General features: G+C 42.4%; 1 protein-coding gene across 5 annotated transcripts in view; it reads right to left on the minus strand.

Annotated features, from left to right (window-relative positions):
- Sema2a (Semaphorin 2a) overlaps positions 1-16,581 on the minus strand; it is a 300,390-nt gene that overhangs the window by 208,868 nt on the left and 74,941 nt on the right. For 3 of the 5 annotated variants that reach the window (XM_065496351.1, XM_065496349.1, XM_065496350.1), the window contains one exon: positions 11,714-11,783. The exons of the other annotated variants lie outside the window; for them this stretch is intronic. The gene's annotated coding sequence lies outside the window, so the exon portion shown is untranslated. The remainder of the gene's footprint in view (positions 1-11,713; positions 11,784-16,581) is intronic. 5 annotated transcript variants of the gene reach the window in all.

A 16,581-nucleotide genomic window follows, 5' to 3' on the forward strand; every position in this document is an offset into this window, starting at 1 on the left:
CCATATATATGTACTGTAGACGCAGACACGCGTGCACACAGAGTGCTGAGAGAGCAGGAGATCCTCTTACGATCCCACAGCGCACTGCATTACATCTGCATCAAAGAAATTTTCTTCTCATGCGCCCGGTGCCTCGCTGTGCATAATGGTATTAAAATGAACCAACTGCGGTGCATTTCAAATAAATTGCATTTTTTCCTTTTAATAACTGTCACTGGGTGTGCTTGCAGCCTCGGAATAAATTTTTGACAATAAATCCTCGAGAAAAGCAGAGATCTAGTTAAAGTTCACCGCAATAACTAGTTTCCTTATATTCTGCTAACACGAGAAAACCAAACTTTTATATTCATTTGCAATCAAGTTGAAATTGTGCGGAAAGTTGGTTAGCTGCAGTTGAAAGCTCGGAGAGCCTCTTGGATGCAGGGCGCTGATAAAATGGAAACTTTGAATGGTTGTTTCAAGATTAGTTTTCTAGCAGACTCCTAAGAAGCATTAAACAACGTTCCTCGACACGAGGCCAAAGCACGTTCACGTTTTTATCGTAGCAGACCCTTGTTTTCCCTTCTGTCAAAAAGTGAGAACTGACGATTATTATGCAATTCTAATTTCAACGGACACCAGAGTAATTCTGGCTTCTAGCTCTCATAATTCGAATATACAAACATATACATTGCGTGCTGTGCTGATTATGATTAGTTGTAATAACTTTGAGCGCATTGCGTATGGATTTTCCTAGAATTAATCGGATGGCTCGGGCGCGAGGGTGGATCTGGTTCAGCAAAAAATAAAATCCACCTGCTCGGCAGTTTTTAATCTCGTAGCTGACAGCACAGCAGTTTCTCCCGAATCTACATTTTAATGTAGAAGAGCGTGAGTTTATGGTTCTCCTCGCACTTTTAATATCGAGGCGGGCGTGGCACTTGAAGTTTTATTATAATATTGTTTGAAAGAGGGACGAGTAAAAAAATACATGTCTGCAATTGAAGGGTCCTTGGCGTAATAAAGCCGTCTAAAAATAACGAAACAGCCCAAAGCATAAATTTTGCAACCACTTCTTTGCGAAATTAACATTTTATCTGTAATAACATGTTTGCAGTAAAGCCAAAACCAGTGAAAATAACTCATCTCACGTTCTGAAAAGCCAGGGCATAAGAATAATGTCAGCGCGTTGCTCTCTTTAAAATCCATAAATCTTGCTGACAATGCACAAAAGGCGATGTTTCGGAAAAGTGAGTACACACCGTTATTTGTCATCGCCCACCCGCGCTCGCGTCTGTGTGTGTGTGATGAATGGGGCGGTGACACCCTTTCGACGGCACAAGCACATATGTACCCTTTTCTCCGCTGCAGAAATGCAGCCCAGCGTCGTCAGAAAGTGCACAATGGAGAGTCAAAGTTCGCCTCTTTTTCCTTTGTCATGCACGCTGCCATTTTACTATTATGATGATCCGCACGCGGGGGAGGAAGACAATAAATATAAAAGAGCAAGAAGAGCGCAGCCATGTCTCAAGAGACTAATATGTGATGGAAAACGGGGGTGTCTTCGCAGCATAATTTACAGAGATGCGAGATTCTTGCTTTCAAGGTTCTTCTGAAAGAAAATCTGACGAACCAGGGCTGCAAAACACCCGCATTTAAAAAAAATGCAGTGCAAAATGGTAAAAAAAATTATTTTTTATTTTTGCCAGGCAGGAAATAGCAATTTTAAAGAAAAAATCTGCACCGTATAGGAAATTTTGACCACTCCGACTACAGATATTCACAAAATGGAAAAATTCAATTCTTGCATTTCTAAAACCAGTGGTAAAAGCAAATGAAACCCTGCGACGAACACAATTTAAATTTATTAGTGGTGATAAATCTCACATCTCTCCTCATTTATGTAAAATAAAAAACAGAGCTTTCGTAATCAGTTGAACCGTCTGGAAGGAATTTCTTGAAAGCCTCAAAGGTATCGAGGAGAATGAGGAGTCATTATGGCCGGGAATAATGACGCGCCGCGAAAAGCGTGAAAGGCAAAAAACGAAATTGAGTTATCCTCAAGTCTTTCGTGAACTCTCCAACAACATAATACGCCGAGATCAACAACACATCCATTTTTTACGAGAGACTAGTTTGGAAAATGTGTAATTTCAAGGCGCACACTCACACACACACACACGCCTCATCATCTTTTGAGCCGCTCGCGGCCCGCGGCGCTGAATTCATCTCGCTGCTCGGCTGTCAGCGCTGAGGATTTGGTTTTACTATATGGATAGGCTACCACTTAATGAGTCTCGAAATTCTCGAGAAACGGTCCAAATGAGGCAAAAACGCAAGGGTTATTTTCATCTAATTTAATTGTCTTAACACTTCTTTCTCTGTGCCTAGTTATAATTTGAACACCTTATGGAAATTAGGGAGATGGCTTTTAATTTCACGTTATTAAAAATGGCAAACAATGGTGGCACTCCTCCCCGCCATTCCTCTCGTAAGACGAAAAACTCCTCCCCGTGGAATCGTAGCGAAATGCCTAATGAACTGCCGGCATGTGTCACGCGAATTTTTTGCACCTGCTGAATTTACCTGCTCGCTCGTTCGCCCGACTGGTGTTTCGTGCAAAGCAGCTCTTTTCCTTCTTCCTCCCTCCTTCTCTCTGGCTCGCAGCTTTTTGCGCGCCACCAACTGCCATCTGCGAGCAAGAGGGTGGCGCGAGCTCGGGTGCAAATAAAGCGGCCGGAAGTCATTAGACGCCGAAATAAACATACCATTTCCATTCTACATTAAAATCCTTTTCCAGCTCCACTCGTAATCGCACTGGCATGGAGAAAGGAGCAGAATTTCGGAGCGGGCTTTTAGTTGAGCCCTAAAATATTTATGTTGTTCACTCCAGGTAACAATTTTAAATTGTTAAATCAGCGGGGATTTACTGATGGATGGATGGATTCATTCAATTTTGAGATGAAAAAATTAAAAGCATGTATGATGTTTCAGCTGCAGAGAGTTCGTTGAAAAGGTCCAGTTTTGCTTTTGTAATGAAGAGAAAATTTAAAAAAAAGTGAAATTCAGATCCATGTACATAACAGAATACTGAAGAAGGAAAAATAATTTAATTTAAAAAATACCAAATAATGGAGATATGATGATTTTTTGCATATGTAGCGGTACAACAACGCGGTCCTGCTTTTTGTTGGAAGCCAACAATTGTCGGCGGTTTGAATTATTGTAATTTTGCATTATTGTTTAACAGCAGAAAGATGATTTTAAAATAAGAATTCAGTTTTCGTCCGTCAGCCACACGGTGCTGACGTGATTCGTTTAATAGTGCAGAACCCGATTCAAAGGGGTGAGTCCAACCGTCAGTTAAACTAAAGAATTTGTAACTTATTATTGTAAACCATTTCAGTTCTTGTACTTGATTTAAGTATCCGATCGGATTTCCAACTGTACCTAATACACCAACAAATTCTTCATCTGAATTCATCGGTCTTCATCATTTCATCCCTCTTCATTCTCCCAAATTGGTGACCCCGACGTGACAGTAACGCAGCCAAGCCATTTCAAGTAACCCAGTCTAGCCATTTCAAGATGCGAATTCGCCGGATACCAGCAAGCTCGGATGCCCACTGGTTTCCTTAAACCCGGCGAACGCAAGCACCAAGAATTTTTTATTGGAGACCGATTACCGTTACACAAAATGGACTCACAAACTGCCAATCGCAAGTTCAAGAATTTTTCGGGTACAACAATCCCAAAATTTAAATTCGCAACAATGCTGATGAGCAACAAGTAAATCAACCGTTTGAACGCAAGAATTTTCAACAGTAGTCATCAGCATCAACCGACAAGCAATAGTAACAATCGACCATCGCACCAGCTTGAAGAATTTTCCAAGTTTAATCCCCATTCGTGTCAGCGGCCGCGACAATTTCGCCTAAGAGCCTCCCTGTCTGTGTGGAGTAAGGAAGTCTGGAGAACTTCCCTTGGCCGGCAAAATGAGAAGAAAAATGAAGAATTTTGATGCGAAGCAGTAACTGCGTCCGCGTAGGGCCAACGCGAAAGAACAAAAGACGCCTAGTTCTGCTCGACTAATCACAAAAAGGTTTGCCTCATTTGACACGGGTTAAATTCGGTCGCGATTGAGTTTCCATAATTTTAATGCAAAGACAAAATGTGTCACCTAAGAATTTTCCTTTCTGCTGATAAACAAACTCGTTTAAATTTCAGACCAAAATAATTTCAAACGCGCTGTCCTCGCTGTTGCATTTCTTAAAGTGGAATAGGAGTTCACGCTCCTTTTCATTTGCCCTTGTCTGAACAACGCGTTCGACAATTCCCGTGCAACAGAGTGTACAGTATGACAAAATATTAGATTTTTGGTAGTTGATGATTGCGGTTGGTCTGGAGCGCAAAGCTCGATCGACACCGCAGTGCAACACCAAAGTGCTGGATTAATTACGGCGATTTAAAGTCGGTCCAGTTAAATTTTTCTTGGCTTTCCAAACTTCCAGTTTATGACCCCCGGACTAATGTAGCGGTACAACAACGCGGTCCTGCTTTTTGTTGGAAGCCAACAATTGTCGGCGGTTTGAATTATTGTAATTTTGCATTATTGTTTAACAGCAGAAAGATGATTTTAAAATAAGAATTCAGTTTTCGTCCGTCAGCCACACGGTGCTGACGTGATTCGTTTAATAGTGCAGAACCCGATTCAAAGGGGTGAGTCCAACCGTCAGTTAAACTAAAGAATTTGTAACTTATTATTGTAAACCATTTCAGTTCTTGTACTTGATTTAAGTATCCGATCGGATTTCCAACTGTACCTAATACACCAACAAATTCTTCATCTGAATTCATCGGTCTTCATCATTTCATCCCTCTTCATTCTCCCAAACATATATTTTTGTTTTAATTTTTTTACAAATTCAAACCTTCAAGTTTGGGCCCAATTTTTAATCACTTTCACGCTGAATTAAATACATTTTAAACGGGGGAACCAAAACTCATGCGTGAAAATTTCGATATTTTTCTGTCCTTAAAAATTCAAATATCCAAATAAAAGCTTTGCTAATCATTGAAAGATATTCAGCTGCAATGGTAAAGCAACAGAAACTATATCTGATCGTCAATCAAAGTTCAAAATCCTCTCACGCGAGCGCTGCGGGATGAGCAGAGCAACAACGACACAAGCCACGGACATGTAGTACACTGTTTATTGCTCCTCAAGATACATATTTCATGGCTCAATTCATATTCAATTGCTACGTGCTCGCATGCAAAAGCCGATGAAATTGTTTTACTCCGCAGCCTCTTTAGGGGTGGTAAACTGAGATTTCATGACTTGATAATCCTCTTGCTATACGAGCCGCAGACGCGAGAAGAGCGGTTTTTGCGCACTAGGCGTGAGTGCAGGTTTGCGTGTCTCACAATAAGCCGGCCGCGCGGTCTTGTTTTCCTTTTTTCCCCTTCAGCCCATGCGATGCTGGCAAAAAGCGGCCGAAATTTACTTTTAATTTCGTTCCTGTCGACTGGACAAACCAAGCGAGCGAGAGAGAATATTATGGCTTGTTCTGCCACACGCTTGATTACACGTCTCGCCACCTCGGCACACAAAAACCGGCCGAGTTCTTTTTGCCGCGCGGCGTGGAACACAAGAATGAACCGATCACAAAATATTTTGCCTGGAAAACACGCAAACTCGAGCACAATGACCACGTCTTAGCTTGTAATTAATAATTATGTCTAGTAGATGGCAAGGGACGAAAAAAAATTCCCGGCAAATTGAGCCATTAGGAGGTTGTCATGAAAGTATTAAAAAGCGCAAAAGCATTTTCAAAGGAGAGCCTAAATAGAAGAAGAGGTGGTGTCCTAAAATAATAATATAGGTGCCATGGTTTTTAAAGACGTGGCTTTTACAATATTTATATACGCGACGAGTGACACAATAAATTGTTTAATTTTTGCCAAATATTGTAAACGCTAAATCTCGGGTTCTAATTGAGTCAGAATTGCAAAAACTAAGCACCGTTCGAATCGTCTTAACCTCCCCTAGTTAGTTAAATAGTTTGGAGTGTGATCAAACATCGTCCCCCTTCCACCCTGAGACGACCTACACCATGCAAGATATAACCTGTCAATATATGTCTGTATGTAAATGAGGAGTAGGGGACAAGCGTATAAATAAAGCGCGCCTGCTCATATTCTTTATCATTCTGATTCTGAGTTTGCTACCTGGCCGCTCTAGTTAGCCGGCCAGAGCAGGAGCGATACAGCTCAGCTAGTTAGAGTTTTATTCCTAGATCCCAAACCCTAACTCGCTATCGGCAAGGGAGAAACCGGCCTGCGGTTTCCCCTGTACAGCCCGGCTGTTCGTCATACCGTTCTTCCGGTTGACGCCGATTGCGAGTGAAGTCCCTTTCTAAATTCGCGCGACCGGTCGGCTATTCCCTAGTCGTCGTCGGAGTGCCCGTCACGTTAGCTTTTGTTTTAGTATTTAGAACCTTAACCCCTAGACTAACCGGAAGGCCGCTTCAACCCCACGCATTGCAATAAAAATCGCATCGCTTTGAATTTCAAGCAAACTCATTCACTGATCAAAACTTTCTTAAATTCATGAAAAAAACTACCCTAAACTACAATTTTTACGCTTAATAGAGGTTGAAAAGGTAAAAAAATAAAAATTTAAATAGTAGAACCAGAAATCTTATATTTACAAATCAAATTTGATTACGAAGAGAAAAAACAAATTGGGGTGCATGAGCCATCAGATCACCCCCAAAATCCACCCCCTTTCCATCCCATGCATTGTATAGTAACGAAAAAATCGCGTTTTTAATTAACAATATTTAGGATGGAAAGTATAGAAAAAATGCAAATTGGGGTTGGTGGGCCATCAGATCACCCCCAAACCCATCGACTATCTAGGGGAGGTTGAGACGAGTCGAATGGTGTGCAGTTTTTGCAATTCTGACTGCTTGAACCCGACATTTGGCGATGAATAATTCTAAGGCCTAATCATTGTGCTTGTTTAGTCGGTTCAATAAATCATCTTTATCTCATTAAGCTTTCAATTATTTTTATTTAAAATGCCAATGAACCCCCATAATTAATTAACAATGTGAATCAAAACAAAATCCTCGAAGCTAGTACCTCAGCTACAATTTTTTTAAACATTTGTCTGGTGAACTATTCAAAATGCAAGCTCTCCAAACAAGAGTCATCATGCACGCGGTTGGATGCAGAAGTGGAAGCATCACAATTATGCACCGCTCATCCACTTGAAAATGAAACAAATGCTTTCGCATTTTGCTCCCACAATACATCATCTGGCGTGCACGCCATCCGTGCGCTCTTTTCATGCATTTCGCCAGCGCGCCGACTTAACAAACACATTTATTTGCCGACAGACAAAGAGGATTGGCAGTTATGTTTGCACTGGCGTCGTCGCATTTTGCATTATGGATGCAGCAGACCGAAAGCTGCTTTTTCACGTACTTTTCGCATGTTCTCACAAATATTCTGCAGTCTGTTGCAGTTGTGTACAGATTTTTATCGAAGATGAAACGCAGAATTTCGCGGAAAAAAGAACACGGACGTTTCGAGATGAAGCAAAATGTCCCCGCAGATGCATATTTTTATAATTATTAAAGATCAAAAGTAAAAAAAATCGTTTATTTTGATTTCAAAGAATAATATTGTTCAAGTAAAAAACACAATAGTAAAATGGAATGGTGACTAAACTAAACGATGTTCTAACCACTAACAATGTCAATGAAATTCTATATCGATAGTCAATGAATAATTTAATTCAAGCATCTGTCACATCCACCTACAAACAGAGCTCACAGTGAACTATGTCACTGTTTGTTTAATCATCGCTGAATTCACAGTGTCAAATCACATTCGACGCAAGCATCGGAATTTATGTATTCTTTACTTTGTGCCAACTGACAGAGAACAAAATCCTGTAAGCCTTTGTGTTTTTGTCACATTGTTGGCCTGAATAAAACATTTTGATCTAATAATGCAAATGTCCGTGGCTATTACCGGCACGACGCATTTAAATATCAGACTCTCTCCGCCAACAAAAGCTTGTAACACGACAAAAATTGTCTGGAGGTAGACAGGTCAGAAAGCGCGCAAATCGGCGAGCGAGAGGCATCTCATGAATTTTAATTTGGCTCCACGAGTGATTGATTGCCCTGGCCGATCTGAATTTGAAACAAAAGCACGCACTTGGCTCAAATCCGGATGTGCATGGCGAATTTGCCAGGCATACAAAGGAGACAATTTTCGAATCGTATCGGAACACCTGTGCGCGAGGAATGCGCAAGCTCTAAAATGATTCATGAATAAATTCTCGACTTTAGCAGCGAGTTAGCATAAATTTTCTCGAAAGTCACGATTCAGCCTGATAACATTTCACTTCTTTCTGTCTGAAAACGTCACTTCGCCTCCAACACACTCAGCGAGTTTGTGTGTCTCTCTAGCACTATATTGTTTGGAACAACTTTTCGCACCCACGACGCGAATTCTCACGTCTCCTCACCCATATTTTCGGGCGTCTCGGCAGCCCAAGCCCTCCCGCGGGCAATTTCGTGAATAATGTGTCTGGCGGAGGAGGCAGAGAGCGCGAATCACCCGGAGCAGCGCGAAACTGCGAGCCAAAAACTGCAGGTGGCACTCACCACCGCCAACCAGCCGACTTTTTGCCTTTTGCTCGGCGTGCATGGGCCTTTTGCTTGCTTTAATGAAGACCCGCAGGTACGAATTTCTCGCCGTCAGAATAAAAAGCAGACCCCGCCCAAATAATTCAAAACACACACACACACACACCGGGAAAAGAGAGGTGCTAATAGGAAAATTGCACAACGCGCGATATATTCTTCCTTACGCACATCAAGGCTCAGAAGGCGCAGGCACTCCTTGAAATGCTCACCGAATAAAATTTAATAAGGGTGCGAGCATAGAGATTATTGGGCCGCGTGCGTGGGCTCCAGATTTAGGTGTAATAAGCCTAAAAGACGAGGGCACTCCAATATTTATGACACTTAAGTAAGCCGATAAGCATCTACTTGGGCTCTCTCTCGGCGAGGTTAAGCTCTTGCAGAGTTCTTCATATTTGATCTCGCTACAGCGCTGAATAGATTTCGCCATGAGCAAAAATACAGCAAGTTTTGTTTATCTTGATAAAACATTCCAGTCCAAAAGTAAAATTCGACATATTTACATGAAATATTGTAAGGAGGCTTGTTTCCAGAGATTGTTTGAATAAATAAACCATTTAAAATGGAACTGTACAGAATTATTTAGAAAATAATTCCAACCTTTGCTTATTATAAAAATTGGAAAACTTTCCCAGGTTTAAATTTGTGAGAAAAACGGCTCAAAAGTTTGCACTGGCTCCCTAATGTAAAATCACGACGTGTTTCACAATTTGGTGATTTTTCCTCTAAATTCGCGCACCATTAGAGCAATCGTGACGATAGGAATCCAAGTCAAGCGAAAAAATTACGAAAAAATCATGGAAAAATTCGTCAAGAATCGGTTACATCAATCATTGTAAATAAATGTTTGCGAGGCTCACTATATGTGCTTGGGTGGGAGCGAGCTCTGTCAACGTGTTTTTAACCATCGCCTTTGACACGCCAACGGAAATCAATAAGCCATGGAGTTGCTATCAGAAAAGTGGATCTGGCAGACGGCTCACCAGACAGAGTCCATTTTCCCTTTTGTAATGGCAACTTTCTTTCGCGTTCCTCCTCTTTTTTTCCTTCTGAGCTAGGGGTGAGCGAACACACAGTGACGACATACACAAGAGGAAGAAAATGCGGAAGTCTGACTGTGAGTGTGTACGCGAGAAAAATTGAAAGATCACCTCTCGTGCCCCCGCCCTCGTGCAGCCGTCGCTCTGAATTGCGGCTGAATGGGACGTGCATCATCCAAAATACATCGCCCAGCTGCTGTGCGTCTAACTGTGTATCAAAAACCTCTTAGATGCCGACTTTATCGACGGAAGTCCAACAGGCAGTGCCAAAAAAGAAGCGCCCGCTTACTTCCACCACTGTAGTTTGCGCTGCTACTGCAAAGTTTATATTGCTCGAATTTCCAGCAAAAAGTATTTTCTAAACACCGGAAAAAAATATAAATATTTGAGTTGGACAGTTCAAGCAAAAATGGTGTAGAATTTTTCTTTCATCTACAATTTTTTCGGGATGGACTCTGCGGATTCACTGCTCTATTCCAGTTGGAAAAGATAATTGATTTAAGCGAAGTTGGACTTTGACAAGAATTCAATCTGCTGGCTAATTAGCTCGAGCGCTCGCACTAAACAATATCCGACATTTTTGGTCCATGCCTGCTGGCGATCAGAACAAGCTTTTACTGATGAACCATTTTTATTTTCAATCCGTATGTGTGCAAGAGTCTTTGTCCGGATGGGAATCATTATTGGCAAATCCGATAGCGGCAGTGGAATTTCAATTAGTCAGGGGAATTGGGTTTTCAAATGGATTCAAAAATCAACTTTTTGCTGGAACGAAAAATTCTTATTAACTGACATAGGGCGGAAAGTGGAAAGCTATCCGCATATCGTTTCTGCTGGCGGGAAAAAATATGAAATTACATTTACGATCTGCTAATTATTTTCAGCATTTCTGGGAACTATTTCTGGCTGCCTAATGTCAGAATGCGGCTTCAGGGATAACTTTCTGGCGTTTTGCGGTGTGGGGATGCGAAAAGATGGCCACGATTGGGTCCAAACTCCTCTGCAGCCTCTCATCGACTGTGTGCAGACGTTCGAAAAACCTTGATAACCTTCATTTGAGAGAAATTTAAAAGCCTTTAACTAATTATGAATATCATCTTAATTTTAATTAACCCAGATAAGAAATTAAATTAATTAAAAAGATGAATTGTTGCTTTTTTATTTTGTAAAATAAAACAATTAAATTTACAATCCAAGCCTATTGTTTGGTTTTAGGGCATACAATCAATGCTGCGATGGTAATAATTAGCTTTCAATCCATTTGGCCTGCTAAGGGCGTGTCCTCCAGATTTCAATTTGGACTGAGTATAATATAACGCGCGTCTATGCGACAACGACGCAGAGTTCGCGTCGATACATTAGATAACATCTCATTTCTCTCTTATTTTTTTCTACCCTCTTACTTTTACTTTTTCTAAATGAAACGACGCGGTGGGTATAGAAGGAGGGAGCAAATAATGATGCCGGCTGACTGAGTATATTGGAATTGCGGCAGGGTTTTGATCGAGTTGATGAGGAAAAGCGAGATAAATATCTGCGCACGCCATTGGGTCCACGGCGAACATACAAAGCGCAGGCAATATAATGCTGGGTGTGCGCGCTCGGACTTTTACGAGTGCGATGACAGCATGCCATCACGAGGCGGGGTTTGCTTCCTCTTTTCTCGGCTTTATTATATCCAGATTAAGCGAGTGTATTAAAAGGAAGCCGTCGCAGCACATATAAAAGCCTTGTATAAATACACGCACATGCACACGCGCGCGCCGGGGCGTTTCGTCGTCCCGTGATTATTCGCACGTAAAACGCCGGGCAACGGGCGCGAACCCCCTAGCTCGCCTTGGACGCGGTTCGTTAGCAAGGTGCGTAGATTTCATTTTATATATTCCGGCCGATGCGGATTATAAAACAGCAGGGTGATTTCTCCGCGGCCTTATATAAAGCTAGTTACGGCTAATGGCATCCACTCACGTTTTCCGCGCCGGCAGGGCTTAGACGGGCTCGGAAATTCGACTCCAACGCTGAGAAATTTCTGTGCCGTCTGCAAACAAAGACAATTTAATCTTTAATCTACTTTCACGTAATGAAAAATTGTATTATTATAAATGTTGATTTAGTTTTAGCTAAGATATAAATAAAACACGTGATGCAACAAAGCGGCGCATGATAAACATATTTTATTCTACAATCTGCAATAATCAAAATAGGATCTTGCTTGCTGCAGTAAAAATTCAAATTTTGCCAATTTTCTCAAATATTTAGAGTGCTTGACCACATTTTTTTGGCAGATTTCGATTCCTTTCCTCGAAATCTGTCCAACAGCGTATTAAACCTTTTAAGGAAACTCTTTGTTGTCAAATAAAATATGATTTCAGGTAAGGAGACAGTCCTCACCATTTGCAAAGCATGCTAACTTTGCAACCACTTTTCTCAAAATTTAATTTCGGCATCAACTTCGTGCATTGGCAGCACGAATTTCCAGGATTTTAAACAAAAGAATAGCCGTTATTGAATATCTCGAAAACCCTTTTCAAAGTGAGCCAAAGTTCAGCGACTAATAGACTTTCCTCCTCGCAACTTCTGTTGCTAGGCTCTCATCGGCCAAGTTGGTGGCATCATTGTGTGGAGGCTGCACGATCGACAAATTTATTTCCAACACGGAGGTGCAGTAAAGAAGTATACAGCCGCGTGATGAGAATCAGTTAACGCGCCAAATAACAACTAATAATTTGCACTGCTGCTCTTCGCTCTCCCTAATAGCTGCTCTCCGAAGATCGATAATATTCGCGTTGACTGAGCCGCAAGCAGACTGTATCGTGGCTATCTCTCTCGCTTTTTCGAAAATGCCAGCGTGCGATAAATTACCAGAGTAATGCCCGCGCTCGTCGTTCGGAAAGAGCCTTGGAATAGCAGCCAAAATAATAAATTACAGGTCCGAGGCGGTGTGTGCGGCGATGCTGCATACTTGCAGGCAACAACAACTACGGCAGCGCTATTAGAGGACCCTTTGCTGCCGCCGTCGTTTGCTGCTGTGTTGTTTTAGCCCGGCTAATAACAAATGAACTTAGTTGCTCAATATTTTATGGACTCGGTGTGTGTGAGAGAGAGAAAGAGCCTGTTTACATGCTGCTAAGCTGAAAGGCTACAATGTAGTGCCAAAAATATTTATATCGCTCCAACACGCCGACGACTCCGAGAGGCAAATTGAAGGCTTGGCTACTTTTGATCGTCCTATAGGGTGATTTAATTTTACTAAGCGAAAATTCATCGATTTAAATTAATGAAAGCAGCAATAATATTTCCAATTTCGACATTCTGAGAGTCCAATTTTGAGATCCAAATCGAATCGCAATCACACAAAATAATTAAAATCGACAACGCCCGAACGGCACGCAAAAGTATCGGTTTAATTAAAAACAATAATGCCTCGCGTGTAGCAGCAGCACGAGCGGCACACAGAGAGAGAGATTAATTAATTGGCGCAGTGTCACAATCACCAGCAGGGCTGTGGCTCTCTGTCCGAATGCATTTATAATTAATCCGCCGGCGCCGCCGCCGAGTTTTGTATGAAACTCGTCGCTGCTGTGGCTTCTGGATTCCTATCGCGCTGTGCCAGGCTCATTTTCATTCATCATTCACCGCTCGCTCGCTTGCGCTTGATGCTTGAATGGCGTATTTATCAAAATATAATTGCGTTCAGCGCTGCTGCTTATGTATTATTGTAGCGTGCCTTGTCTCTCTTGCTACTCCGCGCGTTTGAACCGTACGCGCGCGCTATTTCGATCACAATGTGTTTCTGTTGCTGCACTTTGCTTGGAGGGAAGAGCTGTCACTTATTACCGCTGTTGTTAGTTACATTAGCAATGCCACGCGTAGTGACAGTAAACAAGTCAGCAGCATTCACGTGCAAGACTTACATACTGCTCATTTCCAAGATTTTTTAGATCATTAAAGCAGCATGCAAGTTGGTTCAATTCAATGCACATCAAGGAAATTGCTTCATTAGAAGAGAGCATGATTCTTATTGGACGACACGCTGGCCTAAAATCGAGACAGCAGCGCCACAGCGACAAGATTCTGCGGCTTGTTGCTTACGCTGGCGCTGCCGTCGCTACGTCAAAGAGCCAATCAGAGAGCCGCTCCCTTCTCTCTCATAATTTGCATTACTTGTATACTTAATTGTGTCTTTTGGATCGTAGAAACAAACTCTTGACAATCGTACAGGAATCCAAAGAGAACATTTTGTTTCCCACATTCAGACGCCATCTTGGATCTGCGCAGTGCGAACCAATTTTATAGCACATCTGGCCCCCGCTGATTCAAACCATAAACTGACAAAATAACAGTTTCTACGTTTCCTCAGAGTGATTCGGCTGATTAATCTAACCCCAGGAATCGACTTGCACTGTAAAAAATGGAATTCCAGAGCTACTTTAATATTTATCATTTGTTATTTCATTTAAAATGAAGTGTCTCAGCAAAAAGGAAGCAATTATTCAATTCTAAATCTACCTCTTTTTCCTCTGGTGATTTTTATTAAATTCAATGATTATCTAACTTGATGTAAACTGAAAAGCTATTTAAAATGTGGAATGTATGTATAATGAAATTGAGTAGATGAGTGATGCGCCCAGAGAGTGGAAATGATAAATTGCGCGTCTGCAGATGAGGAGAATACGCGCGTACCAAAAAAGCAAAAGCGAATTTTCTGCTGTGTACGAGAGGCGATGGATGGGCCGCATGGCCTTGTGCGTTGGTTCTTTCACAGCGCTCTGCAGATAGAGAGATCAGCTCGGCGCGCCGATGGATGGGTGGTCCGCGTGCTGAGGTGGTCCCCTTCCCTGCCTCTTGCGCCCTTGTGACGTCACATCCGCCGCTGGACCGCCTTTTGATAAAGCAATCCGCCAATTTGCATTTCATGACCCGCGGCCACGTTGACGCGCTGATAAATGAATTTTCTACTAGGCCGCTCCGCCGGCCGCGATTCGATGTAAATGAGGCGTAAATTATTGCACCACGAGCTGGCGAATCGGCCCCGAAGGCGGCGGCGATCATTTTTAATCGAGCGAAACACGCCGGATTTCGATTCCTGCGCCGAGTGCGCTGTGTTGTGTAGCTGCCGCTCAAATGTTATTGGCCAAATTGCTCAATTATATTCGTTTGGTGTGGGAATCACGTCTGGCGGCAAAGCTACACCTCAGGAGAAGGAGAAAACCGATGCGAATTTCATTCTTTTCAAATAATGTGAGTCAGAGCGATTGCCTCAGCCAAATCTTCTCCGTAATGTCATAATTTTGGGAAGGTGAACTTCATTTACGAACAATTATACAAAAAATTGTTACCAATGGCGTACCAATTGGCTCAACGTTTCGAAATCAAAGAGAGCATGAAGTGACTCAACACGGAATGCTGGGTCTAAATCTAAACCACAAAAGAACACACCATGCGTCCGTCCAATGATATAATAATAAATAATCACCAACCACAACAGCAATCAGAGAGAAATTCGATTGAATTGGCCGACGAGGAAGAAAATGATCGCCCGCTCACTTGGCTGCGGCATGATTAAGACATTATCCTGTCTCTCGCTTCTCTTGTTTCCGTTCAAACGCACCGCTGCTGGCCATCACACTTGGCGGCCATCACCACTTTCACACGCCATAAAGCACAACCTCTAATTTTCTCTCAGAGATTTTCCGTGTCCCTTTTTCTCTCACTTCAAAGGATTTCCTTCCTGCACCACTGATTCACGATCGGATTTTTTTCGAGTTGAGTCACGTTCACTATAAATTACTTAATTTCATTACAGAGAGCGTTCGACTTTTAATTCGATTTCTCTTCTAGCTTGAATTATTTCACAGCCTGCAACCGTGCAAAATAATCGGATTAATTTGTATTAGAGCGCACAGAGGGTCGTGGCACGTTTAATAAAGAAGGTAACGCGTTTCGCCATTTGCTCGCAGTTTTAACAGCTCGCATTCCAGTTTAGTTCGAAGGTTAACGGTCTTATTTTGCAAATTACACTCGGCATGGCTGTGAGGCGGCGGTGGCGGCGGGGAACCGGCTATTATTTGGAACATCAAAATAATTGTGTGGGACGCGCGCGCGCGATATTGTCAGAGCGGGTGAGCCAACCAGTCAGTCAGTCGGATGGATTGAATTGCCAATTCAGCCTTTAATGCTCGCGCGATACTCCGACTTGAGAGCATTATTTGATCCCACGCGGATTAAAAGGCGTAATGGAAACACACAGCTTGGCTCCCCTGGAGCATGTCAGCCAGAAATGACAGCCAAATAATCCCAAATTGGCTCCAAAGTCCGCTGGGAGGATTGAGATTTTGTTTGCTTCCAAGGACGATCCGAGCAAACTCCATCCGATTTTGAATCGATGTCGCTATGCAACGTGCTCGTCACATCTGCCCGAGGGCTGCCTACCCCTCAAGTTCCAAGACCTTTCGGGTGCGGAGGCCCAGGAGTGAACCTCTTTAAGACTGGTTTTGGTTACAAACCCCCTGACGACGAGCAAAGATTGTTCAAACGTACGCCTCTCACTTCAGAGTCGACGGCCGTTGCTGCTATTATTAGAGCCAATTTAATCTGTTTCTAATTTTATGGCACGACACGATGAATTATCATGCATTCCAGTGCATTAATTATTCATGTCACAACCTAATACTCGATTACAGCCGAAATTTATTCTCGTCAACTCGAGCGAACAAGTCTCGCTCATCAAAATGCGCGAGCTGCATGCACCAGGAATTAAACGCGGCACGTTCACTTCATGCAGTAATGACACCAACAACATTATTAATCAGCTCCGCAATTAGGCGCTCGCGTAA

Source organism: Cloeon dipterum, chromosome X (assembly GCF_949628265.1).
Source record: "Cloeon dipterum chromosome X, ieCloDipt1.1, whole genome shotgun sequence".
NCBI classification, from domain to species: Eukaryota; Metazoa; Arthropoda; class Insecta; order Ephemeroptera; family Baetidae; genus Cloeon; species Cloeon dipterum.